Source organism: Atractosteus spatula, chromosome 7, assembly GCF_055471065.1.
Source record: "Atractosteus spatula isolate fAtrSpa1 chromosome 7, fAtrSpa1.hap1, whole genome shotgun sequence".
Classification (NCBI taxonomy): Eukaryota; Metazoa; Chordata; class Actinopteri; order Semionotiformes; family Lepisosteidae; genus Atractosteus; species Atractosteus spatula.
Genome location: NC_142712.1, coordinates 14738057 through 14749151, shown reverse-complemented (window position 1 = coordinate 14749151; position 11095 = coordinate 14738057). Strand labels below are relative to the sequence as shown.

Sequence of the window (11095 nt, the reverse complement as noted above, 5' to 3'; positions counted from 1 at the left end):
CTGCATCTGTAAGTTGCCATCTGGGTGATCCGGAATTGTCCTGAGCCTTGAATGAGTGTGGTGTTAGATGTGTACTTGCAGGTGATACAGCGAGCTCTGTTGCAAGGGAAAGTGCCTGGTGTCGATGGTTGCTGAGGGCGGTCAAGGGAGCTGTGAACAAGAAGGTTGCACAGATTAGGTGGTCAGCGATATGAGATGATGGGGCGGTCAGAAAAGAGGGCCCCAATGGAGGGATCATCCTGTAGGATGGAAAAGTTGTCGTTAATAGTCCTGGGGATAGGAAGTGTGTTGGGGTGGTAGGGAAGCACCAAAGGAATGCGGTTGTTACAGCGGGAGTTCCTGATTGAGTTGATGGTCCGAGGGGTGTTTTTGGCTTGGGCAAGGGCCCTGTCAATAACTTTGCTGGGGTATCCTCTGTTGATGAAAAAGGAGTATGTTTTGAGGGCTTGGTTCTGGAAATCGATGTTGTCTCTGCATAATCGTTGTAGCCGAAGGAACTGTGAAAAAGGGAGAGAGTTTTTAGTGTGTTTGGGGTGAAATGAGCTATACAGGAGATAGCTGTGTGAATCTGTGGGTTTGTAACTAACCGAAGTGGAGAGTCGGGGGTAGTTGATGGAGAAGTTGATGTCTAGAAACGGAAGATATGTTAACCGTATATTTGAGGGACGGGTGGAAACGGGTGGACTTCCAGAGGAATTCACAATTATTAAAGCTGAAACTTATACTTTTTACATATTTCCATTGTATGTCTTGCCTTTTCATTCTTTAAATTTCTAATAGAATTTAAGTAAAAAACGAATTAAAAGCATTAATAGAGGGAGGAGTATTAGACCATTTACTTTTGTGGATAAAGTATTTCACCAACATAATTAACAGATTAATAATAAGAACATATCCTGTATCCAAATCGGATATAAATATAAAAATATAAAATATCAAAATCTTTAAACTTAACATTTACCTTTAAATATTTAACAATAACATTTTGGAAATCTATCGCAAACAATTTTGGTACAATTCCTTTTTTACTTAAAAAAGAAGGTCTTCTTTAGCTCAGCTGGCAAGATCTGGGTTCGAGCCAATGCAGTGAGGCATGAACTAGGGTGGGAGCGGCGAGGGCACAAGCCCTAGAACCAGAATTCATTACAATAACAAAAGTACAGACAATGAAATGTGGCCATTTCGAAGTCGCAATTCTGAGATATGAAGTCGCAATTGCGAGATATGATGTCGCAATTGCGAAATATAAAGTCAGAATTCTGAGATTTAAAGTCGGAGTTCTGACATACAAAGTCGCAATTGTGAGATACCATAGCGCGTTTTTTTAACTCCCTGGCGTAAATGGGCTTCCATACAAACAAGCAACGAAGAATACATTTTATCTCTAGTATTGCACACAGTGCCATATAATTAAATGAGTCATGTTTACCTCTCTGTGGAGCACAGGTAGATCGACAGTACAGACTAGTGCCAAACACATTCCCAAGTTGATTGTGTTGATACAACATTTTCTTTATAAAAGGAACTCGTTTCTCACCAATTGTACTCGTATGCTATGATGCACAGTCATTTACAATACTTAAACATGTTTTAATATTTTCTTTCTTTTATGAGAACCAAATAGGAAATTACAAGAACACGGTGAGCAGTAAATACAAACATTATAGAGAACATCACAGAAAGCTCTATAGAATTATATTGTAGTGAGTATTAGGACCTTTGTTATTTGTTAGTGTTATATTTCTATTTATTCAGTGAAATGAATTGCATTTCTTTATTAAAAATAAACTTTACAGTTGAGAAACTTTTAAAGCTCAAATTATTTTGTATGCGTACCCATAAGAAAAAAAAATGCTCATGTTAAAGCACAAGATGTATATATTTTTCAACAAAACCCAAATAAAGTCACAAGTGATGTTTGTTTCTTTTATAACAGTACTTCAGCTTCATCATCTTTTTATATGTGCTACTGGCATTTTTGGTGAGGATTGGATTTTCTTTCTTTAATTTATAAAATATCTTATAACCTGTAATTACATTTTGAAAAAAGTTATATTAAAATAATATTATATTATTGTTTAAATTAATTGAAAGAATATACAGTATCATTTAGAAAACATGCTGTATCTCTTAATTGTTATGTACTAATGAAAGTTAGATTTTCTATTTACTGTGCCCATAGAGAAGTCTAAAATTTTGCAGCATATTTTTGGTAAGGCTATTGGAAGTGGCAACAACAACAATACAGTTTTATTTATATGTAATATATTGATTATAATGCACACAATGCAATATTGATTATAATGTCAATGAAGTAATGAATTTGAAGGAAAAGGTAGATTGTTCTCTTATACAGATGCAGCCATTCAAAGTGCGCGGTACAGACATCGCGGTACAGATACCGCAGGTATGATGACACGGGATACCGCGGTGCGTGATTGGTTGACCGACAGGGGCACTCGTGGTCCGTTGGTCTGTCGTAGAAAGACTTACTGTAAACGTCTTTACTGTGCCCGTTGTAGATATTGAATTTTACCACTGAAGGGAAATCTTAGTAGCTGAGCATAAAAAGAATAGGAGCATACTGTAACGCGTGTGAAGGCCATAAACAATATTAATTTTGGAACGTAAACATACAGTATATAGCTGGTCTTGGTACTTTAAAGAAAAAAATACACACCGGTATTCCATTTCTCCCTAAACATTGTAAGCTTCGAAGTCTTTAACTAACGTGATACCGGAGTCAACAAGCATACTTTTAGAATTTGATTAAAAGGGAATATAATATGGAATCGCGTATCTCAAGAATTTAATAACGGTATGATTATATCCGTGTACTGCGGCAGGGCTGTGTAGGGCTGTTTCGCCTGCCTGATCGTGCGAGCTCTCTTGTAGCCTACTGGTCTAGGTGCGTGACTACCAACTGGCAGGTTGTGTGTTCGAATCCAGCTGGTGCTGGACTTTTATTTTAACAAACATTTCTTCGAAAAAATAGGCAAGCGATATTATGGACAATCAGTTGACTTTTATATTTCAAAATATCGCAACATGATCGATATTTGCGATATTTTGAACATATCTTCCCTTCTGACAGCGGTTCCTGCTTCTATTGTGTGTGTGTGTGCAACAGTAAATTTTTATAGAGAAATGGAGGCTGGACAGTATGCGTTACAATATAAACATTTATATTGATTTAAATCGTGTTCTGATTTAAATCGCAAACGCGTGTTTAATTATGTGTTTTTAATCATAATCAGGCTAATGCATTTCTACATTTTCTGTATGAACCAGCTTAGAGGTTCATACAGAAAGACAGCTTGTGTTTAAATTGAGTGTAAGGTAATTTATGCTTCTAAAGTCATGGTCAGTATTATTGTACTGTGCTGTACTGTGTCACATTATTTTATAGCGTTTTTATTGCGTTATTAAATCCGGTGGCGCTGTGTTAGTTTCCTGACTCACATTATTTAAACTACCACACTGATCATTCAACTCTAAATAAACTTTATTTTATATAGCGTTTTAAGCGATTAGGTAATTAGATTGCTCATAAACCTAATCGCTTTTTCTACATAAACACAGCGTGATTGCTCTCTGAAAATGCTTTTCCTTTATTTTTAAAGTAGGCTCAGATTTCAACTATAGATCGTATTATTATAAACTTTCTTGGAAAAATGTATTTTATGTAAACCATGTTTGCTATTAATTCATTTAGGGCTAAAATACGTTCATTGTCTTCCAATCGAGTCAAGTTGACATTGGAAGCCTGCCACACCCGGACTGTTAAACCAACGCATTAGCACGTCAAAGCCCATTGAGCCAGTATTGGCTTTAGTATCCCCCCCCTTCTCCCCTCAATTCAATTCAATTCAAGGTGTTTTATTTGCATGACAGATGGGTACAAGCAGTGTTGGGTATGTATATTGTAACACTTACAGCAGACAGGCACTGTGTAGGAGCCGACGCACCAGAGCAGCGCCTGCATTTATAACTTAGTTTTTAAAATTAGTCAAGCAATACGAAGCATCTCCTTTTACTTAGTGCCTGAGCATACTGCAACGCGTGTGAAGCCCATAAACGATATTAATTTTGGAACTTAAACATACAGTATATGGCTGGTCTCGGTACTTTAAAGAAAACATACACACCAGTATTCCATTTCTCCCTAAACATTTTAAGCATCGAAGTCTTTAACTAACGCGATACCGGAGTCAACAAGCATACTTTTAGAATTTGATTAAAAGGGAATATAATATGGAATCGCGTATCTCCAGAATTTAAAGACCAGACAATCGCAAACTCGTTTTCAATAAAATTATTTTATTCATTCAGCAGTTTGTGAGAGGGACATCCAGCAGGGAGAGACACACACACCGGTTTTCATTGACAACATTGTTTTTTTTTCAATTCCTCTTGTCTAACAGGAATGTTTTGTTTGTGGACAGACTGTTAGACAAGAGGAAAAGACCGCCTCCTCCTACGAAGCATTTCGTTGATCCGATCACGAATTACTACTGTGTGACTTTATTTCTTACATGAATTATGTTATTTTGCCACAGGCCGTAGGTCTCTGCTCTCGGCCACTGGCCAGGGTGCCAACCTGTAGAAGCAGCACCTGTATGGAGACATTTCGGCAGCAGCGGGAGCAGTACGATGCATTACTGGGGAGGACTGGGAGGCTAGAGACACTCCTGAAAATGCAGAGGAAGGAGACAGTATGTTCCAGCAGTCAAACAGTTGAGCAGCTGTCTCCTGAAAAGTGCCTTTCCCCGCCGCGCAGGTTGCAATGCCTGGCGGAAGCTCAGGACACTCCAGCCCGGCCTCTCAGTTCACCACCGCGCAGGAATCTGTTAATGCTGTCCCCGCCGGCTATCTCCCCCCAGGAAGCACAGCGGAATTCACAGATGCCAGTGGGACGAATAATTCTCCCAGATGTCCAACTGCTACCCATCACCCAGGAGATGGAGGGGGGGTTGTACTTGCAGTGCATCGGCATAGACGGGAAAGCAAGAGCCGACCGCTACGCCGCCCTCGTGTTTCGAAATCTTGTGACTTTTGAAATTTACTGGGGGTGGACCACGTCTGTAAATTTCGATGGGTCCAGAGGCAAAGTGCCTTGCCTTGCAATCTCCGGGAAACCATTAGTACGATGGTGAATCGGAGATTCTCAACCCTTGCTGCGTACGACTGGAAAAGAATTCGTGATCGGATCAACGAAATGCTTCGTAGGAGGAGGCGGTCTTTTCTTCTTGTCTAACAGTCTGTCCACAAACAAAACATTCCTGTTAGACAAGAGGAATTGAAAAAAAAACAATGTTGTCAATGAAAACCGGTGTGTGTGTCTCTCCCTGCTGGATGTCCCTCTCACAAACTGCTGAATGAATAAAATAATTTTATTGAAAACGAGTTTGCGATTGTCTGGTCTTTAAATTCTGGAGATACGCGATTCCATATTATATTCCCTTTTAATCAAATTCTAAAAGTATGCTTGTTGACTCCGGTATCGCGTTAGTTAAAGACTTCGATGCTTAAAATGTTTAGGGAAAAATGGAATACTGGTGTGTATGTTTTCTTTAAAGTACCGAGACCAGCCATATACTGTATGTTTAAGTTCCAAAATTAATATCGTTTATGGGCTTCACACGCGTTGCAGTATGCTCAGGCACTAAGTAAAAGGAGATGCTTCGTATTGCTTGACTTATTTTAAAAACTAAGTTATAAATGCAGGCGCTGCTCTGGTGCGTCGGCTCCTACACAGTGCCTGTCTGCTGTAAGCGTTACAATATACATACCCAACACTGCTTGTACCCATCTGTCATGCAAATAAAACACCTTGAATTGAATTGAATTGAGGGGAGAAGGGGGGGGATACTAAAGCCAATACTGGCTCAATGGGCTTTGACGTGCTAATGCGTTGGTTTAACAGTCCGGGTGTGGCAGGCTTCCAATGTCAACTTGACTCGATTGGAAGACAATGAACGTATTTTAGCCCTAAATGAATTAATAGCAAACATGGTTTACATAAAATACATTTTTCCAAGAAAGTTTATAATAATACGATCTATAGTTGAAATCTGAGCCTACTTTAAAAATAAAGGAAAAGCATTTTCAGAGAGCAATCACGCTGTGTTTATGTAGAAAAAGCGATTAGGTTTATGAGCAATCTAATTACCTAATCGCTTAAAACGCTATATAAAATAAAGTTTATTTAGAGATGAATGATCAGTGTGGTAGTTTAAATAATGTGAGTCAGGAAACTAACACAGCGCCACCGGATTTAATAATGCAATAAAAACGCTATAAAATAATGTGACACAGTACAGCACAGTACAATAATACTGACCATGACTTTAGAAGCATAAATTACCTTACACTCAATTTAAACACAAGCTGTCTTTCTGTATGAACCTCTAAGCTGGTTCATACAGAAAATGTAGAAATGCATTAGCCTGATTATGATTAAAAACACATAATTAAACACGCGTTTGCGATTTAAATCAGAACACGATTTAAATCAATATAAATGTTTATATTGTAACGCATACTGTCCAGCCTCCATTTCTCTATAAAAATTTACTGTTGCACACACACACACAATAGAAGCAGGAACCGCTGTCAGAAGGGAAGATATGTTCAAAATATCGCAAATATCGATCATGTTGCGATATTTTGAAATATAAAAGTCAACTGATTGTCCATAATATCGCTTGCCTATTTTTTCGAAGAAATGTTTGTTAAAATAAAAGTCCAGCACCAGCTGGATTCGAACACACAACCTGCCAGTTGGTAGTCACGCACCTAGACCAGTAGGCTACAAGAGAGCTCGCATGATCAGGCAGGCGAAACAGCCCTACACAGCCCTGCCGCAGTACACGGATATAATCATACCGTTATTAAATTCTTGAGATACGCGATTCCATATTATATTCCCTTTTAATCAAATTCTAAAAGTATGCTTGTTGACTCCGGTATCACGTTAGTTAAAGACTTCGAAGCTTACAATGTTTAGGGAGAAATGGAATACCGGTGTGTATTTTTCCTTGTGATATTTTAAGCTCTAGTTGAATGATAGGTGTCGCATTTTAAATCATTTTCGTAGCTAGAAATTATGAAACGCCCTGTTAAAAGCAAGGAAGTTTTTATGCCCGTTGAAGTAAAACAAAATGCCTGACAAAGTATGGCTTGGACAGATTCCAAGTGCTTGTACAAATGTGCTAAAGAAATTATACTTTGAGTATACAGCTTGTCCAAAGTCATCCATTATTAATACTATTAGTAATATCTTCAGTAAAGGCTTTGATATTTCTGATAAAGGTAGGTTGTGTACTTTTGTCCAACTGAGCAATCTTGCTTTCATAAAATATACCAACATTTTAATGACTGATGATTAACATGCTGTAATACACAGTTCAAAATTAAAGGCTCAAATGCTGTACATGAGAGGTTAAGCTCCCCCTGGCGGTTTTACAAGGCGACGCCGGATAGTTAACCACGTGACACCACGTTAACTGCGTCATACCGCGTGATACTGTGACACGCCTACCGGGGTATGCCGCGAAATACCTCACGCATTTTGAATGGCTGCATCTGTACAGTTACAGTATGTAACAATTTATTAGAATGTATTTTTACTTCTGTTATATACAGAATCTATGGTAAAAATACTTTCAAATGATTTGAATTTAATGTTTTTTTTAATTATAATAAAATTAAATCCATAATTTGACTTTTTATAGGAAATGAATTTTATATTCAAAACTCAATAAATGGCAAAACTTTTAACATGATCTATAAAACATATTTGATTTATATTGTAATACAACAATTACTGACACTGTCATTGTTATGCATATGAATAACATCTGCAAAATGCACACGACAAATAGTTTATTGTACAACAGAGTTGATTTTAAAGAAACGTTATGTTTAAGTTCTATTTCATTAATTTAAATGTCAATATTACAATTAATAAAACTTATAATAAATAAATTTAGAATTTAGTACACTGCAAAGCAGGAAATCTAACTAAATCTTACATACACTTGTATCCTAATATTATACAGACCTACTGTAAAACTCCAAAGATACTATAGCTTCTCAGCCCATTAGAGCTTAATAAATAACTTAATCATTATTATGTAGGGGATAATAGATGAGTGTTAGTGTAGATCAGTGGTTCTCAAACTGTGGAGCGCCGCCAGGTGGTATACCATATGGTCCTGGAACTTTGTTATGTGGACTGAAAAATTGGGATGGGTTTTCATATTTTCTATTTTAATACGTGTCGAATACGCAGCCTACGTACTACGATACAGCGCGCGCTAATACTTGAGTGGACACAGAGCTACAATGTAATTCTGTACCATTCTATAGGAATGTGTGCTACGAACATAAGTGACCAATTGTATTTAACAAAACTTATTTCCAGCAAATAGAGAGGTAGGAGAATGTGCGTCATTTTGGAACAATGCCAATGTTGTAAACACAGGAATGCATAGAAATGCGTGCTAGGAATGCTGGTAATCTTGTGAGCACAGGAAAGTGTGATAGATAACAGAAAAATATTTAAGAACTGTTCTAAGTTAATTTGAGAAAAATACACCGAGCGTCTCTGTGTTTCGCTCCCATGCGCATGAAATTAAAACTTCTTTTAACTTCTGAGACAGACTCCTGAAACGGAAACGGGGGAAAATGCAAGCTTGCGGATTGCTAAAGCAGGTAAGCCCCACACTATTTTTGAAGAACCTTATTTACCGTTGGCAAAAAAGCTGACATGTATTATATGTTGAGAAAAAGCTGCTAAACAGCTCGACCTGCTGCCCCCTCTGAAAGACACAGTCACTCATAGAATTATTGAAATGGTGGATGATATCAAAAGTACGCTGATAGAGCGCGTTAAGATGAGCAGATGTTTTTCACTGCAATTAGATGAGTCTGTAGTCGATTTGGCCAATTTGCTCGTTTACGTTAGATACGAGTTTGAGGGTACGTCCCATGAAGACTTTTTTTGTCTGTAAGCCACTACCAACGGGAACTACAGGAGAGCACATATTTCAGCTTCTGAATGAATTTATCGAAAATAATGTCATCGGCTGGATAAAATGCGTCGGAGTTCGTACAGACGGTGCTAGAGCAATGACAAGCCAGCACAGTTGTGTAGTTGCACGAATTAGAGAGGTTGCTCCAGAAATTAATGGACGCATTGCAGCATCCACCGTGAGACCTTCGACGTCCATAAAATGCCTGACGATTTAAAATCTGTTAGACTCGGTTGTGAATTGTATCAAGGCTCGTAAAATGAATTCACATCTGCTTTGCTCGACTAAACAGGCTCATCCCTCTCACTGAAATGGTGCTTTTTTATTGTTTATATTTATTTGTTGTTATACCTGTTTTTTTTCTGTAAAGCACTTTGAGAAGCCACCTTTAAAGGCGCTTTTTCAAATAAAGTTTATTATTATAATATTTATTATATGTGTATGTGAGTGTGTGCGCGCACGTGTGCTCATGTTGGTCTTTGAGAATTTCTGGGGTTCCTATGAGAAGATGACTTGTAGGTGGTACTTGGATGCTTTGGTTTGATCAGGGGTGGTACTTGGTCCAAAAAGTTTGAGAACCACTGGTGTAGATTATTCTTAAATGACTGGATCCTTGGATTAACTACTAACTACCAACATCACTGGATGGGCCGAATGGTGTCCTCAAATTTGGAACTATATGTTCTTACATTTTTAGTTAGAAATGTCTTTCCTTACATAAGATATTAAATACATTTTGGGGTTTGTTCTGTAATTCTGTGGTTGAAATTCCTTCTCACCTGAGAAAAAGTTGGACAGTCATGCTATAGGCACATTTTCTATGATTTATTTTAAGAATTAATATGGTAATGACTTTTGTTATTACAGACAAAAAAGGACAGAGAGAAGAAAGAAGTCTACCATGAGCACCTTTGATTCAATGATGTTTGAAAATGCCACACTTGTTCGGCCTCGGTTTTTTTATATTAATGGGTTTTCTGGCATTCCCCACACAAAGTACTACTATGTTTTCTTGTGTTTTGTTTATGCTGTAACAGTATTAGCAAATTCCTTCATTTTGTTCATCATATACATAGAGAAAAGTCTTCACACACCAAAGTATATGGCTGTTTTTAATTTGGCTGTAGTTGATATGTGTGGCAGCACAGCACTTATTCCTAAAATGATAGAAACCTTTGCCTTTGATTCTCAGTTCATCACATATGAAGCTTGTATAGCCAATATGTTTTTTGTACAGTTCTTTATTTTCTTAGAGTCACTTTCTCTAGCTGTATTGGCCTATGACAGATTTGTTGCTATTTGCTTTCCCCTGAAATATGACATTGTCATCACTAATTCCCAAATGGCTTTGATTCTTGCTGGCGTATGGTTTTTCACATTAGGTCTAATGATTATATTAGTGGGTTTAATCACCACACTCTCATTCTGTAAAACCATTGTGATTGACAGCTATTATTGAGATCATGGACCTATGTATCGTATGGCCTGTAATAATAATTTCCCAAGTTACATTATGGCAAAAATTGTTATCACAGTTTTTATTTTTTTATTTTATTATAGTACTAATTCTGTTATCTTATGTTTGCATTATATTTGCTTTGCTGAAAATTGCATCAGGTGAGCAATGCCTGAAAGCCATGAAAACCTGCACCTCTCACCTACTCTTAGTAACAGTTTTCTATATTCCAATATCAGCCACATATATTGCTGCAATCATGTCCACTCTTCACCCAAATACCAGAATAATAAGTACATCCCTGTCTTCCACCATTCCACCAATGCTGAACCCCATCATTTACAGAATCAAAACAGAGGAGATCATGACAGTGTAGCGGCGAGGCTTAATAATAAGGCAGAATTAAGTGTTTCTGAGCTTCCCAAATGAGGCCCCATTTCTCTGTTCATCTCTGTGGTGCAGCCACAGAGAGACCATTAGTGCAGGGTGATTTAAGGTCCTAGGACAGCTCCCAAAGGGGGATGCACTTAGCTAAGTCTGGCTATCATGATCAATGGTCATCCATTGGCACCTATCTGTCTAGGGAGTGCCAGATGGACAT

The 11095-nt window shown here is 37.8% G+C and overlaps 1 pseudogene; it reads left to right on the top strand.

Moving 5' to 3' along the window:
- The first annotated feature begins 9939 nt into the window (after positions 1-9939).
- LOC148830594 (olfactory receptor 51F2-like) lies at positions 9940-10870 on the top strand (annotated as a pseudogene).
- Positions 10871-11095: the final 225 nt, after the last annotated feature.